Genomic DNA, 25,535 nt, shown 5'->3' with positions numbered 1-25,535 from the left:
GGTTCGTGTCAGTCTGATATTTCACACATTGGAATATATGTCTGGACATCTGTATCGTGCATCGGCTCCATGGGCTTGTCACAGTTTTATAAACAGCAGGTGACATCACACCTTGCAAAGAGATTATCACATTAGTACACACATGTCCCAAAGCCACTGGGCATCTCTCAGACTCTGGACATTATTCACGTGTCCCAGGTAAACAGCAAGCATGCACTCTGGAGGAACCCTTTGTGACTTTGTTCAAGTAAACTGTTTCCTAGTTCAGCTTTAAGGAAGAGCCGAGAGGACAAGGGGGCAATTCTAGGCCACCATCTTCCTCTGGCTGTTGCCACCATGTTTACAGCTCTGTTCCCAAGTGTCACTCAAGGGCACTTGGGGGAATCTCAGTTATTTTTCCAGACAAGGTACTCTGGTCAGGTTTGGCTTGTGGTTATGAAGGTCACTTTGTGTGCCACGTTCTCTGTCCCACGTCTGTTTTAATTTCTATGGCATCTGTTATCACAGTGATGGACTAACAGGACCTCTCTCTCCCTAGTACATCTCCTAATATTTCCTGGCAGAAAATAGAAAGTTCTCCTTTTATGTATACTTTCTACCTGTGCATCACAGTCTGGCTTCTGGGGAGAGTCAGGAACCTAAGTGCAGGCTTTCCCAACCCCGTGTGCACATGGGTCTACAAACAGAAATGCACACAGTGGTACACAAACATGTCGGTGTGCGGCTATGAGACGTGTCAAAGGATGTAACTTTCAAAGGCTTCGGAGTTGTTTGCAAGTATCCCCTCTGTGATCTGTAGTATGTACCTGTGGTGTATGTACAGCTTATGTGTAAAGCTGTCAAGGTAGGTGTGAGGCGTAGCTGCACCCATTAGTGGGCATGTGTCCAGATCATGGAGCTTCAAGCCCCACAGTCATGTTCTATGTCTCCGTGTTGATTATTTGTGCACAATTAACGGCCATGCCTTCCCTCCCTAATCTGGTCACATGCAACTCACTGCACTTGCAGAGTTACCACTCCCCCATCCCATTTTAGCTGGCCTTCCCCAGTGATGTCATCTCTGTGGCCCGAGCCTGTACCTGCCCTTCAGCACCTCACACACCTGTGTGAGAACAGCATCCTATTTGAGCTGAGGAGGCACTGTGTTTTACAGAAAATTAATTTTAAAAAAATTCAGATCTCAGGAAGTTCCAGCAGTCAGCATCCATACCCCCCCCCCGCCCCCGTCCTAATCTGCTCAGGGCAGTGCTCACAAGCACCGTTTGTTCCAGATGATTCTTCATTTATTCTCCACCCCCTACCACACTCCAACCCAAACTCCCTACGGCTGGAGATTAGTCTTTTGTGAGGCAGGTCATCAAAGCTTTCTTAAAGTCCCAGTAAATTATACCCCTGGTTTCCCTCTCCAATTCCTTTTTGTTACTTTTTCAAAATATTCTATTAGTTTTGTTACGTATGATCTCCCTTTTGTGAATCCATGCTGAATATCTTTAATTAAATCATAACTTTCCCTATTTTGTCTCTGATTAGTGTTTCCAATATCTTCCCCACTGCTCAAGTCAAGCTTACTGGTGTTTAATTTCCTTGATCTCCCTCAGAGTCGTTATTAAATATAGGTGTTGCATAAGGGCTCTGGTCCACCCGCACTTCTCTGGCTTCTTGGGGTATTTGTTAATCGGCCCCCAGTCTCCTCACCTCCTCCTGCACAAAGTCGAAGATGGCTCCCACTTGCTCCAGAGTTATCAGTCCTTAGGTAGCCCGATTCCTCCCTCACCTGTTCTGCTGCGACGCTGATCTCCTTTGGAAATATTTTCTTCTCCTTTGGAAACACTTGTCTGCTGCTAGCATCTGCTCTCATCTTCTCTTTGTGGACATAAGAAGGCAAATAAAGTAGTTTTATTTATTTATTTTGGCAGTTGTCATACTTATCCCAATACACCAGGCTCTCTGCCTTTCAAATTTGATATTCTCTCTCTCTCACTCACTCTCTCTGTCTGTCTGTCTTTCTGTCCCTGCTTGTCTCTGTGTGTCTATCTGTCTGTGTCTCTGTCTGCTTGCCTCTGTGTCTGTCTTTCTGTCCCTCTTGTCTCTGTGTGTCTGTGTCTCTGTCTGTGTCTTTGTCAGCTTGCCTCTGTGTCTGTCTCTGTCTCCCCCTCTCTCTGTGTTTGTCTGTCTTTATGTCCCTCTCTGTCTTTCTCTCTCTGTAACTCTGTCTCTATATTTCTCTTTCTCTCTGTCTCTCTCTCAGTCTCTGTCTCTGTCTCTCTCTGTGTCTGTGTCTCTGTGTATCTCTGTCTCTCTCTTTCTGTCTCTCAGTCTCTGTCTCTGTCTCTGTCTCTGTGTCTGTCTGTGTCTGTGTCTGTCTGTCTGTCTGTCTGTCTGTCTGTCTGTCTGTCTCTCTCTCTCTCTCCCTCTCTCCCTCTCTCCCTCTCTTTCTCCCCACAGCCCAGGCTAGCCTCCACCTCTCAGTCTTCCTCTAGTGCTGGGAGTATAGCTGTGTGCCACCAGGCTGAGCACTTCATTAGGTTTTAGAAAAGCATGTTAAGCGTGCACAAGACTCTTGAGTTCCATAGCTAGCACATGAGAAAATAAAAGCACCATAAACTCAGTTCCTAGAACCGTTTTGCTAAGTCCCTGGTTCAGGAACTGGTATTTCCTTCATTCCCCTCACCCCAGGTTCATAGCAGTTAATCCAGGGCCAAGAGTGCTGACCCTCAGCTGTTCCAGGGGAGGTGGGAGGTCCTGGGGCTTCCCTGACAACCACCCGGAGAAGAATCTGGCTCCCATTATGGGTCGTAGGGAGTTGTAACGTTTCCCACGAGCTCTCCTGGAAGCCTTTCATCTGAAGTCAGCTCTAACCTGGACAGTTTCCTTTGCTTTCATTCCAGTGCTGTGTCTCTGACCTGCCCCTGTGTCTAACCGTGTTTCTGCTATCCAGGGGCTCCCTCGCTTTCAGGTAGCATTGTGGGCCCAGCCTCAGGTGGAACTTGCTTCCTTTCTGGCCTCCATTCCCTGGACTCAGATAAAGGGCTGCCCCTGTAAAAGCTGCCAGCTACTGCCTTCAGAGACTTGGAGCAGGAGGCATTCCTGTGAAGAACATGGGCTAGGAGCAGCTTTTGAGCCCGACCTGAGGTCCCAAGAAATCTTCCTTAGATGCTCTTCTCTTCTTCCCCTCCTGACCTCATTTCCTCTCTCAGCATGCACAGTGTAGACAGATCTTTGTACTAGAACATTGCTCTCCAGTTGTAACTTCCATGCCAAGTTTAAAAGTGAGATCCTTCCTAGAAACCCACAGGCAAACTCGACCTACATAACACCAAAGGGCCGGGGTGGTGCCCTGGCAACAGAAGGTGCCAGGTTCTTTCCCTCCAGCAAGAGCTGCTGGCCTTATGCAGGAATCCAACTGCAGAGGCGACATCAGCCAACAAAAATTTCAAGAAAGTATGACTCATAATTAGTCCTTTTGACATTGTTTCACATCAAAAGACACACAGTCTTGTGTTCTGTGTCCCTCACCCGAACATGGAAACTGCTGGAGTTTGCACGCACAGAGGGATTTGAGATTTTAAAAGCTTAATAAAGGCTACACACACACACACACACACACACACACACACACACACACACACACACTCCAGTTGGTTTCTTAAAAGTGGATTTAATTAGGTCAGAGAGCCTGTTACTTTGGGGGGTGGATGATAATCATTTAAACCATATTTTCAAGTTACCATGTTGTGATCTGCTAGATGGTGCTACACAGATCCATACACGAGAAGTGAGAGCCAAGAGCTTTCTCGGAGCCTGAGAGCTTCGTTCTCTCAACTACTGGTTCTTCATGAAGAGAGGCCACTGTCCCTTGCCTCAGAGTTATGGGGTGACATGGCTGGGGCATGTCATTCTGACATTTACTAAGATTCCTGAGACCCAGATCCACACCGAGGTCTCCACCCTTGTCACTGAGCTACCAGCAGCTGCTGCAGACATGGAGGGTTGGCCCCAGTCAGCCCCTGTGCCATTTTGGTAGCGCTTTATAGATGGACTTTGTGAGTGGGGGTGGGGTGGGGGAATCAAAGTCACAGGTGCTCCATTATAATGACTGGAACATTACAGAGTCGGACACTCTGTCATTTAATAAACCTAAAAACGAAAAAGCTTTTGTCTGTGAAAGGTGACCAATAGAAAAAGAGTTTGGATTATATGATATCTCATAACTTAATCATATGGCTCTTAAGAGGGGGACATACACAGCTGTGTCTCACTAATATGCATGCAATATGTGTAAGCCGATATGCTTTAATTCGAAACTTGTTTTTAGCAGGAAGAAAAAAGCGTTTAGATGAGGAACATTAAGATTCAATATTAACCATTTTACCCCCTTTGGGCAAAATCAGTCATCACTTGATATTTTTTAAAGCAGTATTTTATTATTATTATTTTATTTTTACTTTTTATTTTTGCTACACTGAGATGTGTCCAAAAATCTTCAAAGTTATGTGGCAGAGTGAACAGAAGACAACAGCAGCCCATTTTTAGCTGTCACAGGACAATGGACTTGGAAATATAGACCCTTTTTCCTTTTAGTTCTCAGGTCTTCTGTTAAATACCCCAGAACTAGGGACAGGGCAAAGGTTAGGGTAGTTTGAAAATGGTTTCCGGTTTTGTGCTTCCTCTATTAGGCACACACTCTGGTGTTTTAATTGTTACTTCGTGCTACCTTAACCTCAATTATTTAAGTATATTTGCCTTAATAATCTTTACCACCACCATCACCTCCACCCCCCCCCCCCAAAAAAAACCCTACCAAGACAAAGGAATTGTAGATTAGAGACTTTTTATTTTCAGGGCAAAATGATACGGATAAGTGAACATCAACTGACCAGAAATTATTTGCTTCTGTCTGTTAGACACGTAATGGAGTCATTTAACTAGTCAAATTAGGAGCCGCAGAAAGCACCATGCTTCATTACTGAGTTCGAATGGGCACCATTTTACATTTACGTCAAAAATTATCTCATAGCAAATTAATGTTTTCATTGTGCTGAAAAGCTGGAGTTATGCAGTGTTAGCACCACCTAGAGGCTGCTTGTGGGAATGCTGGGAAGGGAGGCAGCTCACACCAGGGCCAGATCAGGTTATTGGCAGCCTGGATTAGGGGCAGCCCCTACTTGGCCTGGGAGCAAGGAAGTAGGACAGTTTCCCTGATCGCAGGGTGACACTCTCTGTTCCAAAATATTCTCAGTCTTTGATACTCTCTCAAGTCCTGTACTTATTTCTACTTAAGATTTTAATTTATTTTGTGTGTTTGGATGCTTTGCCTGTCTATGTGTGCATCCCATGTGTGCCGTTTCCCTCCAACGTGCAGGGGTTGTGGAAGAGAGCAGAGGATCCTCTGTTGCTGGAGTTACAGATCATTATGATCCACCATGTGGGTGCTAGGAACTACACTGAGGTCCTCTGTAAGAGCAGAAGGGCTCTACCCACTGAGCCATCTCCCAAACCCCCATGTTTGTACTTCTTATTTCTCTTATACTATACACGAGCTTTTTTTCTTCCAAAAGTTTACACTGTATGCAAACATCAGATGTAAGCCAAAACAGTGTTTCTAACATAAATAAGAGCTCTGTCTGACATGGCTTTAGCAAGTAACATCATTATAACCTATCTTTTGTTAGTGTCAAAATTTCCCTGTCTGGGAAGAGACACCATACAATATTGTTTGTTTTAAAGCCACACAGAACTGGCTCAGTTCTCCATCCAAACAGGTTAAGAAGATTCCTGGGCACCCCAGTAGTGCTAGCCTCTGCTTAATGCAGAGAGAAATAATTTAGAATAAAATGGCAAGCACTTCCCAATAAAAATATTTATGAAAATGATGTGAAAGCAGCCAGTGGCTCTGGGGGAGTGTGGAGCATACTCTCAGAGCAGGAGCAGAGAGGAGAATCGAAGCATATAAATAGCATTGAGGACCGGAGAATATTTCTAGACAATATTGATGTCTAAAATATATCTGAATGACTGCGTAATGATCAAGGCAGACATAATTCAAAGTACAGTCAGGATCTGGCCTCCAACTCCCAGCTTTCAATTCTCCAGCAGACATCTGTTTGCTGAGAAAGCCTCTGTAACAGCTGCTCCACTGGCAGGGGACAGAGCCCAGGGCAAGGTGGGGAGCTGACAGGTTCAGGAGGCTCCTAGGTACAGGACTAACTAGTGACCCCTCCCTCCCTCTCCAGGGTGTACAGAGCCATTGAGTTTGTGGATCAGGTGGAGGCGGGAGGGAAGCTGCAGTTCTGAGAACCAGGGAGCAAAGATCTGCCTTGGGAGCTGCATCAGGGTGTTAGGCTACAGCATCTCCAGAGCACCACATGGTGCTGACCAATCACATCACCGGGGGCTCTGCCTTTATCCACCAAGCTGCCTCTCTCCTGGTCTTTAACTTCTCCTCATGCACTAAGTGGGAACTGAAGATTCTTTCAGAGGAAATTGCAGGATTCCCACCCCCACCCGCACCTAGAACAAAACGTAATGTGAGTAATTCCAAGCAAACAACAAACATCTACATTAACCCTAACCATCTCAGCCAGGGTTTAACTAACTTGCAGGAGATACTCTGGAAAATGTTCTCCATTCTCTAGCTTCAGCAAAGACACCGGCACTTTAAGGTTTCAAAGACAGGATCTCCTCCTTTTGAAAATAAATAGTTGTGGACCCGCCAGAGTCATGTTTGCACACTCAAGCTGGCCAGAGTCCTTTTCCTAAAGTGCAGTATTTTAAATCTGTGCTTCATCAAAATTTCAAGAATTCCACAATGACCAGGAGACCTCGGATAGGGTAATGAGAGATGGACTAGGAAGGCCAATATCTGAGAGTTCTCTCTCTCTGCCTCTCTGCCTCTCTGCCTCTCTGCCTCTCTGTCTCTCTGTCACTCTGTCTCTGTCTCTCTCTCTGTCTCTGTCTCTCTGTCTCTCTCTGTCTCTCTCTCTCTCTTTCTCTCTCTCTCTCTCTCTGTGTGTGTGTGTGTGTGTCTTAAGCTACCAGCTCAATGGGATTTCTTTCAAACAGAAACACCAATAGTAAGATCAAGCTACAAGCACTTCTCTTCCCCTTTAAAAATGCGAGGGAGGGTGGGACTTCTTTTTAAAACGTCTTCTCATGAATCTTGCCTGTCACAATGTCTCAGACTTCATGTTATGTTTACCAAGGCCAGGCCGGAGGATCGGATAATTTATAACCATCCCTATTGGGTTTTATGTAATAACTTTGAAACTCGTATAAAGTAATGATCCACAAACTCTTTTAATGTTCATTATAAAATATGAAATATTCCTCAGAACCATCGCAATTATGTGACCAGACATAACTGTTTCACACATGAGTAAATATAGGGAGGTTTAACATAACTTTATTATCTCCGTGTCTTTCCTTCACACTGATGTGATAATGCTGTTTTAATATTTTTTTTTCTAAAGAAAAGTTAAGTAATTTTAGAATCTCTACCGAGGCCCGCTTTATTGGCTTTTGTAATAGAACTCTCAAATCTAATTGTATTTATGCACGGACTGACACTGGTAAGTGCCGGGAATGGAGGGAAATGCCCCTCGAATGGTGTACACTCCATAATTACGGAGAGCAGTGTCTCTGCTGGCAAGGCCTGGGGACCTGGGGAGTCCGTCCTGGAAGTGAAACTGCAGAGGATCTTCACTCTCTCCTGCATCCTTCTGCTCCCAACGGTGTTTGGAGATGTTTAGCAAAGGAGTGAGTGAGCCTGGGGTTGGACAGGGGCTCTGGACAACTAACCTTTCCTTCCCCATCAAGAGGATCCTACCCACTCCCTGCTTCCTCCGGGCTTGGGAGCTCACAGTATGAAATCCTTTGTTTCCTGAAGAAATTTCTTCCCTCGGGATGCTACTGATTTAGTTAGACTTGAGTACTGTTGCTCTGAGTTTCTCCTGTCAAGGTTTAGAGATGGAAAGTCTCCTGCAAGGGCGGAAACCTAAGGGAACCATTGTTCTGGGAAACCAGTTGTGTCTCTTGTCTGGTCCAAGAGCCCTTAACTGAAAAGTCTCATTCAGTCTTAGGCAAGCACCAGCCTTATACAAGTGTTTGCAAGATCCAGTGTGCACATGAGTCTCTGGATCTTACAAAACACAGGCACCTTCCATAGGGCTGAGAAGAGCCTGAGCTTCCTTTACTTCACATTGCCTTCTGGGTCATGCCCAGGCTGGCCATGCATAAACCTTCCATACAACTTCTCCTTGCTGCTCCTCCATAGGAGGTGGAAAAAGCTGAGCTAAGCCCCCGCCCCCAAGGCTCCAAGAGGACACCAGGAGCTCACCGGTGGCCTGCTGGCTGCCTTCGGCACACAGATGTGTTTCCTTTGGCCGATGTCATATTTACACTTTTGTTTTCAATTAGTTGCAAACAGCCTGAAGTGTTTTGTTTTTTTAACTTATATATCCAGGTTTCTGGGTCTTCTGGAGAAAAAAAAAAAAAAAAACATGGAATGCCCTGGACAGAGGACAGAATTCAATGAGAGAAGTTATCCTGGGGAGACTGCTCTCTGTTGCATAGGCCTCTTCACACTGAAGTGTTCTGCCCAGCCTGAATGCAGTCTCAGAGAGCAGTGTGCTGTCCCCCAAAGCCTCCAGAAGGTTTGGTCCCCAGTGCTCTTGTAGAGTGAGGGGCCTTCAGAAGTGGCTGGTTCCTGAGGACTCCACCTTCATCAAAAGATTATTGCACTAGTGGGTTTAGAGAATTTGAGGTCCTCACTGGGAAGTGATAGAAACTAGGAAGTGAAGCCACATTGGAGGAAGTAGGTCACCGGGTCAAGAGCATCATGGACCCGGGCTCCTTTGTTGCTCTTACCTGTAGTGGTTTGAGCAGCCTCCTCTGCCACACATGTTGGTCACACCCATGTTCTGCCTCACCTCTCAAGGCTAGAGCACTGGAGCCAGCTGGTCACTACCGCTCCCTCTAAAACCGAGAGCCAAAAGAGCTCTTTCCTCATTTGGGTTATTTATTTCCCCCTCAGAAATGTGCTGAAACGATGACAGAGACTAACACAAACAAGGGACTGACCACCAAAGGAGGTCTCCCTAAGCCGTACAAGGCTGTGCAGAGGCTGGGCCTGTGAGGCTACCTGCTGTGGGCTTCCGTGAAGTCCTCTGCAGGGGCAACTTTCACCCTACCCCACTCCAGGGCTTTTGCCAGTGCTTTAATTCTGCCTTCAGAGTTCTTCCTCAGCTCTCTGGCTCCCACAAGCAAGCCACTAGAGATGGTGAACTTCCCAGCTAATTAAAGGCCTGACAACCTCCCCTCCCTGAGGCCTTGATCGGAACCAGCAGGCTTGGTGGGGAGGCTCCCTGCTGCCTCCTGGTGGCTGGCGAGAGCCTATCGAGAGTGTCTAGGCCACTGCGACCACAAGGTCCTTTACCTTTACCTGGGAGTGTGTGCCGTTTGGACTATCCTCAAATATGGAATATTCATTATGCTTAGAAGAAAGTATGGCCAGCTATTCCCACGGTCTCTGTCCACTCCATTTGTACCCTATCAGTTGCTTCTGGAAACCAATGCATTGAATTGAGCTCAATGTAGGGGGGCGGGGCGGTGGGAGCCAGGTTTAACATGGTGGTTGCTCAGGGTGGGATAGGAGGAACAAACGAAATGACAGATTGCTTGTTCCAAATGCTTCCTCAAGGGCTGTCCCTGATAACATGATGGCATTATGGTGACGCTGTAAGATCACCTTCTGTCCTGCACAACGGGTACCTTGGCCTCTGCTTTAACAAGGGGAATGTCCATGTAGCAAGAGGGGCACAGGGTCTTCCCAGAGCTGACAGAAGCTCAGTTATAGTGTCTGGGGTCCAGTAGTTCAGACCTCCAAGTGAAGGCCATAGGCAGTTGCCAAGAGGCAGGGCCTGTTGGGCCCCAAGCTTATGCCTCTGATGCAGGTGTCTGCCCTGCAGAGCTAGACCAAGACTGTGCTTAGAGACTCAATATCTATCCTGAGCAGAATTCAGGATAATGTCTTTAATATGGTGTGTATGGATGCTGATTAGGGGCACAGTCTTCTTGCCACTGTAGTCAACAGTAGGTAAGTGACAGTGGACTTTAGGCATCTAGCATGCCCCTGTGGTGGAGCATTTGTTCCAGAGGCACCTCTGGGTGGCAGGTACATCTAGGATGTCAGAAGGTTCACACATGGCAACTGGCTTGGCATTCATCCACATTTGGTTGTTGGTCAGAGAGATCTTGTATTCACTGAAACCTCCCTCTTGTCTTTTCTCCTCTCTGCCCTGTGGAATTCCTGGTAAAACCATCAAGTCTGCCTTGAGTCTCTTTCAGAGGAGACTTTGAAACAATATGGGGGTGTGAGCACTCTGGGAACTTCCAGAGATGGACTTGAAATGCATCTCAGATAACAGGACAGACATGAGGCTTTGCAGAGCCAAGAGAAGAGCTCTGCGGTTCGGACCTAGCATATCCCTCAGAAGGCTCAGGGGCGGAAGGCTTGATCTGCAGCTGGTGCTGCTGAGGGATGCCTGTGTCACGAAGCTGCTAACCTCAATCAGTGAATCAACTTACTGATGAGGTCATGGTTGAACAGGATCGTAGAAGGTGGGGATTGGCTTGAAGAAGTAGCAACTTGGGAATCTTTTGAATCTTGCCCTGGCCATCTCCTGTGTGCCTCTCTGCTCACTGGCTGCCATGACCGAAAGTGGCTTCCTCTGCCATGTATGTCTAGCCCAACGCTTTACCTCACCCAGGCCCTTAGCAACAGGGGCCAATCAAGGGCAGAGCCACAGGAAACCACGAGCCAAAATAAATCTTTCTCCCTTCAAGCTGTTTGGAGCAGACACTTTGTCACAGCGATGAGAAAGTGCCCAACGTGGTCACATATTTAGTTGTCTCCCTGGAGAGAAGGGTTACTCTTCAAAATGTCCCACAGATGCTGAAAACCTTCAACTTATAGACTCTAAAATTTTCTTATACACACACACCCACGTTAAAGTCTGAACTTATAAATCAGGTCCAAGAAGAGACTGGCAGCAAAAATCCAGTAATAGAAGAGAATGATTATAATAGCACATCGCAGTAGAAGCTATTTAGGACATATGAATCGATTCTTTCTGGGACGTTATACTTGGCCTTTGCAGGCTGAAGCAGTTGGCAATGGGGAAAGGAGAGTTTGGAGGGTCAAAGGTACTGGGGAGGGTCTTGCTAACTATGAAAGCTTTGATCCTCCTGCCTCATCCTCCAAGGTATTGGGATTAGGTGTGTGGGCCACCGCACCCAGCTCTAAAATGGTGGGGGGGGGCATTCTCACAGGGATGTCAGCTGGTAACAAGCAGTTTCTGTTCTCTTAATCGTCTTCTCCAAGAGTTTGCTGCTCTTGACAGGTGAATATTGATAAGGGAATTCCTTACATCCGTAGTTAGAAAAAATAAAAACCAAACTGTGTGGCACCCAGGGACGAAAGAGCAACAGGTGTGAGGAAAGCCCCACCTGCTGGCAAGGCCTGGAGGACAGGCTGCCCCTGTGCAGCAAAGGGCTGAACAAAGTCAGGCGAGCTCAGGATTCCTCTGGCCGGAGTGAGTCCATCCAGAGAGATGGGATGCATCCTGTCAGGTACACTGGTATCCAGGGTGCAGGAAGATGATGTCAACGTAAAGGATGAGAAAGGAGCAAAGCTCCAAAGTCCAGAGCCAGTCTGGGCCTCCAAAAAATGAAAGGAGCTGACTGAAAATAACAGTTTAGCTTTATATGGTGGTTCCCTCCTGTCATCCCAGCCCCACGAGACCCAGGCAGGAGGATCATGAGTTTGAGATCAGCCCTGAGCTACAAGAAAGTCATCCTTGTCTCAAGTCCACCCAAACCAAAAATCAAACCCAACACCAGAAAGTATTCGGCAGCTTCACTTGGAGGAGGAGACCTGGCAAGGGGGACCCGTGCCTGTCACCCTTCGATCTGAACAATGGGAGTTCTGCCAGTCCCACTGTTTCAGAGCACAGAGGGCTTGGGAAGGACAAGGTGACTTAGAGGCCCACCCAGAGGCTCTTTGCTAGTGCTACCCAAAATATTGACCAAAAATACCACTGCACAATCTTGCTGGTTGGTAACTACTTTAAACCAACAGTGACAGAGCTTTCTATGATGAACTCCATCCTCTGCTAGTGGGCCTTGTGAAATTGTCCTCATAAGCGCATATAACAACACGGGATTGCCAGACTGCTTTCTCACAAAAGTAAATAAACTCACTTCTTGTCGTCTTTTAAATTACCTGGAGACAATGTTAAAGCTCAGGGCATGAGCACTTTTGGTCAGCCCCTTTGCTGAAGCACTCTGGGTCTTCCTGGCACAGGGCTGCCAGGGACACATTGTCTACTGACTCCCCCTGTGTTGTTGCCTGTGAATATTATTGTGTGGACAAGGGGGACTCACCCCAGTACCCATCCTTTCTTCTCAAAGGCACTTGCATGTGGGATCAGCACACTCTTATGGAAGGTATCCTTAGACCCACCTACCTAAGAGCTCTGCAAGGAGTGTGCACCGGAGCACAGGGTCTCCATCCTACCATCTCCCCGTCTCCCCGTCTCCCCATCTCCCCGTCTCCCTGTCTCCCCGACAATGGAGCAAAACTGTTCTATTTCACTCAGGGACTTTTTTTTTTTCTAAAACATATAATCAAACATATAAAGGAAAGAAACTGATACAGGGACTCAAAATAAATACATAATTCAGTAATAGCTAATAAACTAATAAATATCCATCAGTATTATATTTCATAGTTTCCCAAAGATATCTGAGGAGCACTTAATTGTTACTGGCTAATCAATTATTCAATTAACCTTCTTCTCATTGAATATATATTTGATACAACTTTTTGAAGCTTCAGCCTTAAAAGGCTCCTATCGATTGAAAGTTTCAAGGCCATATGGCCTGCCTATTGGATTTGTGCCATCATGATTGACAGCAGGGGCCAGTAATCTCATGCAAATATTTCAGATGATGTACAATCTTGGTGATGAGTCCACACCGGTGATGCTCATTCCATAGATAAATGTCTTTACTTGCACGAGTGTCCATACACACAGCAGAGCCTCCGCTTCGTCCGTGCAAGCAGCAGCTCTGTGCACACACATGCAGTTGACTTCATCTAGTGCAAACACTGGCCTTGATCCAGGCCCGACTTCAGACATGAGCCCAGTGTTCCGAAGAGTAACTGCCTCGTCTCATAGTCCCCCCGATATTTCTGTGATTCAAATTTCAGAGTTCTTTATTTAAACAAGATAAGGGAGCAGCCGTGTTCCCAGATTAAAAAATTGAATTGCATGAGGCTTGGACTTAAGAGTTGAAAACTACAATCATTCCAGTTCTCAGCAGATCTGTTCTCCTCTGTTCTCTCCTGTGCTACTTCTCCAGAATCTCTTTAGGTAACTTTGGGGTTGTGTAGTGCTAACACCAACTGCCTGTCTTATGTCATTTTTTTTTTCTGCCTGTGATGAAGACTTTGGGATCAGCATGTAGAATCCAGTCATGGTCACCATATGTGTGTGCCACAAACTCAAAGCTGTGTTTGAGAAACCATTGTGGTTGGGCATGGTGGGTCACACGCAGACTCCTAATACCTTAGAGACATAGACAAAGGCATGTAGTTTGAGACCAGCTTGGGCTACATAGTTAAGCTCTGTCTCAAAAGAAAAAGAGAGAGAGAAGGAAGAAAGGAGAAGGAGGGAGGGAGGGAATGAAGGTGGGAGGAGCTGGAGAGATGGCTCAGTGGTCCAGAGCACTTGCTGCTCTTCAAGAGGATCTGAGGTTTGATTACCAGCCCCCACCATAGAGGGCTCACAACTGCCTGTAACTCCAGCCCAGAGGACTCAACATCCTCTTCTGGTCTCCATCAGCACCTGCACATGCATGCACATATACACATGCAGACACAAATGTACATGTGAACCAAACATTTCAAAAAGGAAGAAAATAACACAAAAATGTCAGGTGAAGTCTATGGCTTGCCATTTGAGGCTAAGTGAAGTCACTCATGTACTGCGTCAGGCCATGCACGGCTGCAAGGTTTCTGATGACTGAAGAAAAAATATTTATCAACTAAGATCTAAACTGTGTCTGGCTGCCCTTTGGCCAACTCCACTTCCAGGAAGTTATCCAAAGAGAATCACCTGGTCTGCAAGGGAAGATCTTTGCATCGGGATATTGATTGACACATCCTTGATAATGGGGGCACTTAAAAAAAAATAACTCGTGTGTCCAAGAATGGGAATAAAGTTGAATTAGGCTCCTCAACAGGAAAGAGAGCCATGTAGCCATAAAATTATATTACAGGGGAGTAATTAATGGCACAGAGAAACACTGGCAGTCTCAATAACATTTAGTGAAAAACTAGACCTGAGACATAAATTTCACAAAATATATATGGTACAGTTACGCCTAGAAAAAAAAAGATGGGTGAATCTACAGGCCATAGGCCCAGGGGTATTTCTAGAAGGCAGGAAATAATTCTTTGTTTTCTTGTGTCCTCCTCTCTACTTTCTTACTCATCTATATATTTTTGTAACTAGGCCCCCAAAGATCACAAAATTGGATTTGTTCAACTGCTCAGAACCGAACTCATCTGATGCATCTGACTGTCCTAAAAAGGGCTTGTTTTTGTGGGCTCCCTCCTGACCTCTGAACCCCTTTTTTCTTCTCTCCCTCTCAAAGTGGCTCCATGACATGTTGAGCTGTGGGTACCCAGATGGTCTGCTCCTTCCCCTCCCCTAAAATAGTCACCATCAAGATATCAGCAAAGAGGTTCCCTCCTGAAAATGCCATCCCCAAGCTGACCTCCTTAACGCAGGCGCATTTTGGTAAATCGGTGCCTAATGATTTTTTACATTAAGCCCCAGCTTGTGTTGGGTCCTTGTGAGGCGCAGTAATTTAAGAACACTCATTTTGCACATTCCGATCCCATTATGCTACATTGTTACTGAATAAAGACTGGTATTATGTTGCTCCCATAAAGGGCAGAAGTGGCCTGAATTTTATCTGCTGAACGAATCAATCTGGATTATGTCAGCTGAAAAGAATTGCGGGCTGCAGTCTACCGCAGATGGGGGGGGGGTAGTGGGATACTTTTTTTCTTCTTTTTCTGTTTTAGATGTATCTGTTTCTCCTGAATACTCGAACTAAGATAATACCTTGTGGTGACTGAAAAGTAGTTTTTCTCTGATTTTTTTTTTCAGCGAAGAGTGTATCAATTATCATTTCAACATAGCGTCTTAGGGGATCAAGAAAGAACTGAAGACCATTTCCCTATATTAATACTATGCTGTGTTTAAGCCGCCCCGACTGCCCGTTGGGGCTGTGGGAAAATGACTGGACAGATAATGAGAAAAGAACACAGAAAAGAGCCGAGGGTGGGGTTTGGCAAGGACAGGGGCTATTCAAACAGCTCCACCAGGGAGAGGGAAATAAGTCCTTCAAGAGGAGAGGGAGGGCTGGCCCTTCCTTCTTTCTTTTCTTTCTTTCTTTTTAAATTTAAGAAATAGTTTCCCTTTGGTGGGGGGAAGAAAAACACATTTAACCCTAACTCAGTCTTCTCTCTTTGAAATGGATAGTGCACATTTTAAACAGTTTGCTCCTCCACAATCAGTTTCAGAAAACAGGATCCGGTTTCCAGTCCCTTCGTGCAAATTTCTTAGCACAAGGTGGTGTCTTTTAACATCTAAAGTACAGTATTGTAATGCCTTTACCCTCACTTGGGAAAATACAGTCAGACCCCCCCCCCCAATAGTTCATGTGATCTTTGAACCGACTATGAATGTGCGTGTGCGTGTGTGTGTGTGGGGGGGGGGAGAAAAACCTTTGAAACCCAAACCTCTCAGGATGGTGTCTACACACCCTGTAAGTTACTTAAAGGGACATAACACAGCGGCTGCAGTTTACAAGCATCCCCCACCCTGTGCACATGCCCTAGCTGGTGTTCTAAGGCCCTTCTAAATATTTACTTTAGAGATGAATAGCCTCTCCTAATATTATTATGTTCGGGCTTGCTAGATTTCCATGCAACAGGCCTAATTCCACCATCTGTAAAGTTCTAGATTTTTTATAATACTTCTAAGCTGTTTCTAATCTATTTTTACTGCCTTGTTCTGTCCTGAAATGTCAAAGAGTGCAGACTAGGTCTAGGAATTAACATGACAGTTAAGAAACTTGGCAAGGCTTTACAGCAGATTGTGACATTAACAGAACACAAAGGGGCAAGGCAGAATTAACATTAATGCGCGCTTGCAGACACTATAAAAATCTATATGTCCGCGATCAGGGAATTGAAAAATAGGCCGGGTTTTAGGACAGCGCTATTAAAGACAGATCTTTACAGCAAAGGGAGAGTTCCATATGAAAAGCAAGTTACTGAAAAATAGTGCCCTGGTCCCTTCTGGAAAGCACAGCAGGTTTACGTCCTAGGTCAAGTAGGCATATGGCTGACTCTGGCTGCCAATCCCCCCACCCTTAGTCCCCACCCACATCCCTAGTTTCTTTAATCTGGGGTGAAACTGCCTTGGAGCACTAATGGCATCCACCCCCAGTCCCACCCCCACCCCCTCCCCAGCTGTGTGGAAGAGATCGTGTGATAGATGTACCTAGAAGCAGGATCATTTGTTTAGATTCGCAGACTGAAAAAATAAATCACATAGGGTCAACTTCTAATTTCATTTTAGGAAGGTTTCAAAGAACTGTATGCAGGAAGGCGTGCTGAGTCGTACCCCCCCTCTCTCGCCCTCCCTCCTTCCCCCCCCCCTCTCTGTCTCTCTCCTCCCCCTCCCTCTTAATTCTTCCGTGGTGATTGTATAAACACTAATGACCTGACCTCCTTGGCGGGCTCCTGGATTCTGATTGGGAAGCCGAGCTTTGGCATTTTAATCATGTGACTGCACCCACAGGGAAGGGTGGACGGAGCTGGTGCGGCTTACAGGCTCCCCTGGGTGCAGACTCCAAACCCGGACCCATTCTTCTGGCCCGCATGACCCCAGGGCAGTTTAGCAACTTCTCTGGACCTCAGAGTCTTCCCTCTAGAGTGGAGGAAACAAATGTGTACCCACAAGGGAGCCGAGTGTGCGCCTGTGAAGTCCCGGCATACAGTAACTGCCGGCGCAGTTATTTTTGTTCTTTTGTTTTTAATTGGAGTGGAGTGGTAAGAATCTGTGAGGGTAGGGAGGGCGGAGGGAAGTCCTGGCCTTTAAACACAGTCTACTCCCCACGGAGTCAGCGCAGCTGCTATCAAAGAAACCTTTCTTCTAGAAAGATCTCTGATCCCATGTGTACTCTGGATGCCTCCCTACCGAGAGGCTGAGGGCTCAAACACAGCTGCTAGCTCAGATCTTTGGCCTGTCTGCTTTGCATGCCAGCACCCCAGGCCTCTGTTTATCCACCTGTAAATAGGGCACACTAGCACCTACCTCCTAGGAGTTGAGAGTAAAACTACTCAGCCAATAGGAAGTTCTGTGGGTTTAAAAGAGTGCAGATTCAAAAGGAATCAGAGACAGTATTTGATAGAGATGCCCAAAAGCCTATGGCCGTTGCTGCGCTAGTCACTGTAGCCAGGGTCTGCTTAGGTGCCCACCAACGGGTGATCAGGGAAAGACCACGTAATGCATACACACAGTAGAGCATTAATCAGTCATAAAAAGAAAATGGAAACACGTTCCCTGCAGAAGGAAAACGGATGAAATCGGATGTTATCATGGTCAGTGAAATAAGCCAGATACAGACAAATAATATACAATGTTGGCTCTCATGTGTAATCTAGAACAAAAAAAAAAAATAGGAAAATAGAAAAACGGGTGTAGATAATAGCAAGGAATAGAAGGAAAGGAGGAAGAGCTATCCAGGGGGAAATAGAATGGGGAACACACACATGTGTGGAGTTAATATACATTCTTTTAAAAAGAGAAAAGGGTGGGGCAATATATAAAAATAACAGCCAGTGTCTGATGAGGATAATTTACAAAGGCCTTTTGTGGGCTATATTTTTCTTTTCTTTATCATTTTCCTTTCTTTCTTTCTTTTTTTTATTTTTTATTTTTATTTTTTTTATTTTTGAGATAAGGTTTTTCTGTGTAGCTCTGGCTGCCCTGTAGCTAAGCTCTATAGATCAAGCTGGCTTCAAACTTAGATGCATCTGGGATTAAAGGTGTTTGCCACCACCTGGGGGTCGTGTTTTTTTGTTTGTTTTGTATTTGTTTGTTTCTGTTGTGGGGATAGTTACACCCCTCTATCTATGCAGAACAGGGCCCACCTAGGCAGCTCAGCTCAGCCTAAACACATGGCCCAGGAGGCTTAGACAAGCTTGTCTGGTGTGGTGTTCTGCAGGTTCATCACTGGTTTGCTGATGTTTCTAGGAGAGTGTCCCTGCAAACGTTGACTGGTCTAGCCTAGGTGGCTTGTCCCCAGAAAGGGATGACGCTCAGACCAGTGTTTCAAAGCGATCTGAAGAAACCTTTCCTCGCACCAGAGCTCAAGGACCAAGTAAGGTTTTATGCTTCCACCACCCCTGCCCACAAAGCTCTCCCTACAAGCACAGCATGATCCCCAGTAGCAACGAGGACTTTGGGACCTGCTAGTCTGAGGCATCCCCTGGTGACAAGAAGCTGAGGGACAGGAGGCATCGTTGGCCAAGAATACAAGTGTGCCTGTCAGCAGACACACTTCAGACGATGTGCACTTGGTTCACTCTTCTCCCAGGAGACGTTCCTGGCTGTAGGTGTGAGCCGCTTCCCCTGCCCTCAGCAACCACCTTAGCTTCTTCTCACCTTTGATATCCCCTGTGGCTCAGGCTTCTGCTACTGAGTTCATGCTCATATCCCAGACTCTCTGGGTTGCATATGTCCATCCCTGCCCCCCACCTCCCACCTTCACCTCCAACAGCTTTTTATCCTGGGGACGCTGTCAGAGCCAACTGCACTTACATAGTGCCACCAGTAGATGGCAGCATCTGCACAGCAGTGAAATCCTTGTTTTCTCCTGCTCTCTTGGAGCTCTAGGCCAGCAGTTCTATGGGTCTCGTCCCCCAAAGACCATCTGAAAACACAGATATTTACATTACAATTCATAACAGTAGCAAGATTGCAGTTATCTAGAAGCAATGGAACAATTTTATGGCTGCTGTGTCAAAGGGTCACAGCATTAGGAAGGCTGAGAACCACTACGATAGGCTTCTGAACCTAGAATGTTCCAGCAACAGCCTTGGGTCCATATAGTCCCACAAGTAAGGTGAGAAGGAAGCTAGGGACTTCACTGGTCTTGCAACCTCAGTCTCGGAGTGGAGGCTGGGCCACATCTTTTAATTTTTTTTAGGGGAGAGATTTGCTCCCGGTTAAAAATCTGGGACATGTTTCAGAACACACTAGGTCATCCCTAAGAAGCCAGAAGATTGGAGCCCCAGGACTTGGGCCTGAATGCTCCCACCCTGTGCCACACAGCTACCGCTCTCGGAGCCACACTGCTGTCTCCTGTTCTCTCAGACGCAGGCCTTGTCAACATCTTTCGATTCTATAGCAACAGCTGTTTACTCGTGGGTTCCAGGCTCTCCAGCACTGGGTGCATCTCCATGTTGCAGTTCACAGGGACAAACACCGGCTGCCGTCACTTGCCCAATAGCACATCGGAATGCCTGACTCTTGCGTCTCCAGCTGTGTCCAGCAGGTGGCGCTATTCTCAACAGGAACACTCGCAGTGGAGGAGGATATGATCAACCCTGCCCCTGTAGCAGGGTTAATCGAAGCAACTGACAAAGGCTGTCTGTCTAAAGCCATGTTGCACATGGGCTCTTAGCATGAGAATTCCCCGCCTCGCCTCTGCCTCCTCCCACCCCCAGGCAATTAACCAGCTGTTCAACTTTTGATAAGTGTTTGCTATAATGTAACCACTGGACAAGTGTGGCCCAGCAACGTTCAGCGCGCTCAGAACTGCAATTTAAGCTTAAGCCCTGTAAGGTCTGGCTTATCACTAGCCTCATTTCACATGCTCAGAGAGGTTAAGACACTTATCAAAAGTTGCAAAGCTGGTTAACTGCCTTGGCAGATTTGAATTGGTCCTCCAGGACCCATGAAAGGGCAGTGGTGCTTTCTACAGATGTTAACTGGCCCATCCCAAGCTGCTGCTTTCCTTTGGAGATATTATTATTATTTTAATTAATCTAATCTCCTTGGTTCTCGGTAACGAAGCTTGTCATGCTTCTCTCTGGGAAATGCACGGACATTGGAGCAGTTTCTTCCAAGACTTTAGGTTGGGTGTGGTTCCCGGCCTTGCCTCTTCTCAGGGCGCGTGGGGGTGGGGGTGATAAGCCATCTTATGGGGATGGCTTCTGGGTTCCTGATTCAGCCTGAGTCTAGAGTCTTCTTCCCCAGCCAAGCTACAGACACTTCTCCATGTGTGTGGGTCGTGGGGTCCACTCCTGGGCTCCGGGCTGGCGCTTTCAAGCGGGGTCAGAAGTGGCTCATAGCTGTTCTCAAAGAGCTGCCGTCATCCCTGATATAACAGGGAGGGAGGGATAAAGAGCAGGGGGTACTTCAGGGTTACAGATGGGCGGTGGGGTCTGGGGCCTGATATAACATGGTGGGGTCTGGCTTGGTCAGAAAGTCTAGAAAGAGGGTCCCGGGTTTTTTTTTTTTTTTTTAATTCTTGTTTGTTTGTTTTTTGTGGACTGTACCAACTTCCTGGCCACCCAGAACTGGCAGCCTCTCACCCACGACAGCAATGCCAAGGTGGTTTCTGGCTGCTAATTCCCACCGAGAACCTTCTCAAGGCCCACCTAGCGAGATCTTCCCGGGGACAGGGCTTACCCTGTACTCTCAGTGAGGTGCAAGCTGGCTTGGGCATCTCTCCCTTCCTTACCTAGTCAGGACTGCTCATTTGTATTCCTCTCTTTCCCCGGCCACCAGCAGACATCTGGCGGGTTGTACTGTGCAGATGTGTACCAATGCTCCCATGGAGACTGTTTTGTCCCCTCTGTGACCCCGTCCCTCCCCCCGCCCCTCCACCCACACCCAGCCTTGAAGTCCAACCTGAGTGAAAGCCAAACACAGGCTGCAGAAAAGGTAGGCCACAGATAGACCCAGGCAAGTCTTCAGCCAGCCGCGCTGAAGCCCTCCCATTCTCAGGACAAGCAGCACAGAACTGCGATTCTGGATATGGCCACAAGAGGGCACTCGATATCCACCGAAAGATCAGAAAGATCTCTGAAAGCGATGGCGCTCTAGGAGAGAGCTGTTTGAAGAAGACCGGTGCAAACCACACCTGTCCGGCCTAGCCATCACAGGGATCTTGTGAAAATGATTGCACCATCAAGCCGCGGTTACTCTTGCAAAGAATTAAGTCACTTGGCTCACGCACTCACTTGCGCCTACGTACATTTATGGAGTGTCTGCTCTATGCAAGATCGGGTAAATCTGGAAGGGTCTCATTACGGAGAAATGCCAGACCGTAGTCTGCCAGGGAGTTCACTGCAGAGGAAAGCTTTAAAAGGTGCTCCTGCACACTCTCTCCCTCAGTGGGACCACACAAACCTTCACCCACAAGATTCCATCCCTTGAATTCTTCACGGTGGTCGTTTGAATGACAGCTTCCCCAGAAGGACATTTCTGGCATTCTCCCTCTGGCATTTGAACACTTGGTCTCCAGTTACTGCTTGGTGAGGTTTGGGAAGTGTGATCTTGCTGGAGAAAGTATGTCACTGGAAGTAGGCTCTGAGGTTAAAAGCCTTTGGTCATTCCCGTTGAAGATGTGAGCTCTCAGCTCGCGGCTTCAGCCGCCATGCCTGCCCCTGTCATGATGGGCCCACATCCCTTTGGACCGCTGAGCACAAATACACTTTGTATTTGTGCTCAGCTTCTAGTTGCTTCTGGTCAGTAAATTAACTAATGGTTATTTTCTAGTCACGACATAGTCATGACAGAGTGTCTCCCGGAAACAACTTTATTGATGAGGAGTTTATTTTGGCTCCCGGTTCACAGGGTTAGTCCACATGGCTGGCTGACAAAGATGGTGGGGAAAAGCTCACTTCGTACCCAGGGTCTGTGTATCCTCAAGGACTTACTTCCTCAAGCCAGGTCCCACGTTTTCTAGGTTTCCAGAATCTCCCCAAACAGCACCACCATTCAAGCATTCAAACCATGAGCCTGTGGGCAGGAGATCGTATCCCAACCATGATATCCTCAAAAGAATGTTTTATTCAAACCATGTCCACTTCTGTAGATCAGCCTACACAGAAAGTCCCGTAGGTCAGAACTTGTCACAAGGGTACTATAAATTCCCCCCTCTCTTCTTTAAGCATCCCTGTTAGGGTCTGGAGGGGACACGCCTGAGATCATGACTTTAAAAGGTGCAAGCCTCAGCCCGTGGGGGTAGTTGTGTCCCAAGTTGGTACCCTGCAGTTAATATGTATATAAAGACTCATGGGGTTGTCATAGTAACTGGTGAACGCATGCATAGATGCTTGAGAGTTTTAAGTATCAATCTGGCCCATTGGATTCCTGGCACTAGTTCTTCAGAAAGGGGCATTTAAATTTCCATTCAGGAAGCAGAGCTGCATCTACAAGAAACAAGACCCCAGACAGCTTGTCACTGGTACCGCGGTCCCCATCTTAGCACCAGGAGAATGTGGGTATGCAGAAGCTGAAGGCTGGGAGAAGCCCTCTACTCTATAAAATGAACTCAATAGTTAAATCCCTGGCCCCAGTGGTCCTCAGGGAGGGGAAGGGCAGGCTCATTTGGGAGCCCTTCCCTGCTGTGAGGGCTGGGTCTCAGACTGGCTGCAGACCATTGGAGGATCCACGTGAAGCTTTTCTGAGACCCAAGATGGAAAGAGGGCTTTTTACAGCCCCACCCCTTCTTACTAGCCTGGGAGTTTCAGGAGTATTGCCTCCTTGATCTTATTATTCAGGATACCCCTGCCTAGACAATACCCTTAACCAGAGACCCTGGAAGTGTCAGGCACATATGAGAATGGCTCATAGAGGCAGTGCAGAATGCGAGGTCTCCACTTCAGATGTTCAGCTCTGGGGTCCAGAATATACTCGGAGTGTCCTCCTTGCTACTTTTGGCTGACTTGAGATTTTCCTCTCAAAGCCTGGGCTCCTGGCCTGTGACAGAGGATGCATGTGACCCCATTCACTGTAACAATGGTTAGAATACACCCTTAACACCCAGGGAACACAACCAAGGAACCTGCCAGAGCCAGCAGCTAAGGGAAGCTCCAGAGTACTCAGCCTGCTGGCCCCAACCCACATACATGCAAACTAGAATCCCAGTTGCAGGTTGCCTGTGTTTATGGCTAAAATATTAGCGATGACCGGCACGCAGCCCTTTCTCCTACACTGTCATTTTATGTTAATTGAACACCCCTGTTAATCTAATAGAGTTTAGATTTATGTAGGATCCTGTAGAGCATCATATTTTAATCAATACACATTCCACATTCAGACGGACAGATGCGCGGACTCTCTCCATCCCTGCACTTGGATTCCATCAGCTGTCAATAGCGCCTCGTTGAATCCTGTAGAGAGTCAGATTGATGGGTCCAAGCACGTTCCATTCATCACACAAATTAACTTTGGGGGTGGAAATGATGCGAGAGGGGTCATGCAGCATCTCCAGGGGGTGGAGACTGTATTTCGGAGATTAGGATCTTTAGATTATTTATCGGGAAAGAGTCTGGGAGTGGGAGGCTGGGACAGGAGACTGGACAGGGGCGTGGCCACAGAGTAAAGCTGGATGCACTTTGTGTCTTGGAGACATATAGGTGGGGCTAGTGCTGCACCTGGGTGTTGCTGTCCCACAAGCCCTGGTGCTATAGGAGCAGGTGGGAGATACTTCGTGTGTGCACTTCTGCCTGGCCTCCACCCTCTGTGTGTGCTGGTGAGCTTATACACCTTGATACAAACTTTATCATCTGGTAAGCAGGAACTTCAGTTGAAGAGTTTTTCTATCATACTGGTTGGTGGGGCTCTTTTTCTTTTCTTTTCTTTTCTTTTCTTTTCTTTTCTTTTCTTTTTAAATTGATGGTTGAAGTGGGAGGGCCCAGCACACTGTGGGTGGTACCATCCCTAGGCAGGCAGCTGTGTAAGAAAGCAGGATCCGCTAACACATCCCATGACTAACTGTGCCTGTCCTTGGGGTCAAGGGCAGGGCCAGCAGAGTGAAAGTCATTCTCACATCACTGACAGTGCCTGCCTCTGTGGCCCAGGGTGGAGTCATCAGAGCTTCAGCAGTCCTCAGGAGAATGGCCGTTGGTATTTATCTGGGAGGGAGAGCCAGGAAGACAAGACGAGGCTCCCACTTGGTGATGCTCCCCCAGCTATCCTCAGGACTTAGTCAAAGATGCTCAGAATTTTGGGAAGATTGTGGGTTGGCTGTGTGGCTCATCTTTTCTGCTACACTGCTCAGATCTCAGGGAAGCCCTCTTCAGGGATACCAAGGTGCCAAAAGGTGGTGTGAGCTGTTAGTTTGCAAGGATCCCCCAGAAGCACACAGAAAACCTCGGGGCCGCATCCCTATCCAACTTTACCTTTTGTACCATTTATAGGATGCAACACACTGGCATTGGAATACTTTTGTCCATCTCTAAGGATGTACTTAAGCCATTTTGACTTTGGTGCCATCAGACACTTCCACAGGATGTGGGTCAGGTGTGGCAGCAGTGACATGGCTCCGCCGTGTATGTTGACAAACGGGTTTGTTCTTGAGCTGGCCAACCCAAGTATTTAAGATGCATTGAGCTTAGAGGCACCAATCCCACATGGGCCCCAAGCGGGATTGTGTTGCTGCGTGGCTATGTGAGAAAGTCTCGGAGAGGGAGTTGGGGACAGGCAGAGCTGGCACACTGGAGGACGCTCTTTCTATTTCAAGTTTCTCTCAGTTGCCTTTTGTCTTATTTTCTGGGACAAAGGTAATATGTGCCTGAGGCTGAACTTCTCTGTTTCCTGGCATTTCTGAGCCATTTGGTCTGTCTTGAATTCTTGATCCAGGTGATATAGTCTGAGGACTGGAAAGATGGCAGAGCTTGAGGTCAGGCTTCAGGGGGTGAGAGATGATGAACTGCGAGTGTCTGGTGACACAGGTCTAGAATCTCAGCTATGTAGGAGGAAGGAAGATTGTGAATTCAGGGCCACAGAGGGAGAATAAGAGGATTCTGGGTGAGTGGGGATCCTGTCTCAACATAAGATGAGCATTAGGGCTGGAGAGATGGCTCAGTGCAGCAGATAAGAACACTCACTACACTTGTACAGAACCCAGGCTCACCACCATCAGTAACTCCAGTTCCAGGGGATCCAATTGATCCCTGAGCAGGTACCCACACTGATGTGGTGCATATAAACTCACGCAGGCACAAGTATATGTAAATAAAAACAAATCCTCTAAAGAACTGGAGTGGAATGTGGCTTAGAGGTATAGCACTTGTTTATAATCCCGCAGTGAGGGGCTGGGGGCGTGGCTCAGTGGTAGAGCCCCTGCCTAGAATCCTCCAGTGAGGGGCTGGG

At 47.1% G+C, this 25,535-nt stretch overlaps 1 protein-coding gene across 15 annotated transcripts in view; it reads left to right on the top strand.

The window, feature by feature from the left end:
* Window positions 1-25,535, top strand: part of Znf536 (zinc finger protein 536) — a 455,136-nt gene that overhangs the window by 394,534 nt on the left and 35,067 nt on the right. The gene's annotated exons all lie outside the window — the stretch shown is intronic.

Source organism: Mastomys coucha, unplaced genomic scaffold (assembly GCF_008632895.1).
Source record: "Mastomys coucha isolate ucsf_1 unplaced genomic scaffold, UCSF_Mcou_1 pScaffold21, whole genome shotgun sequence".
Taxonomy (NCBI): domain Eukaryota; kingdom Metazoa; phylum Chordata; class Mammalia; order Rodentia; family Muridae; genus Mastomys; species Mastomys coucha.
The sequence above is the reverse complement of the archived record's forward strand: the minus strand, read 5'-3'. Positions and strand labels throughout refer to the sequence as shown.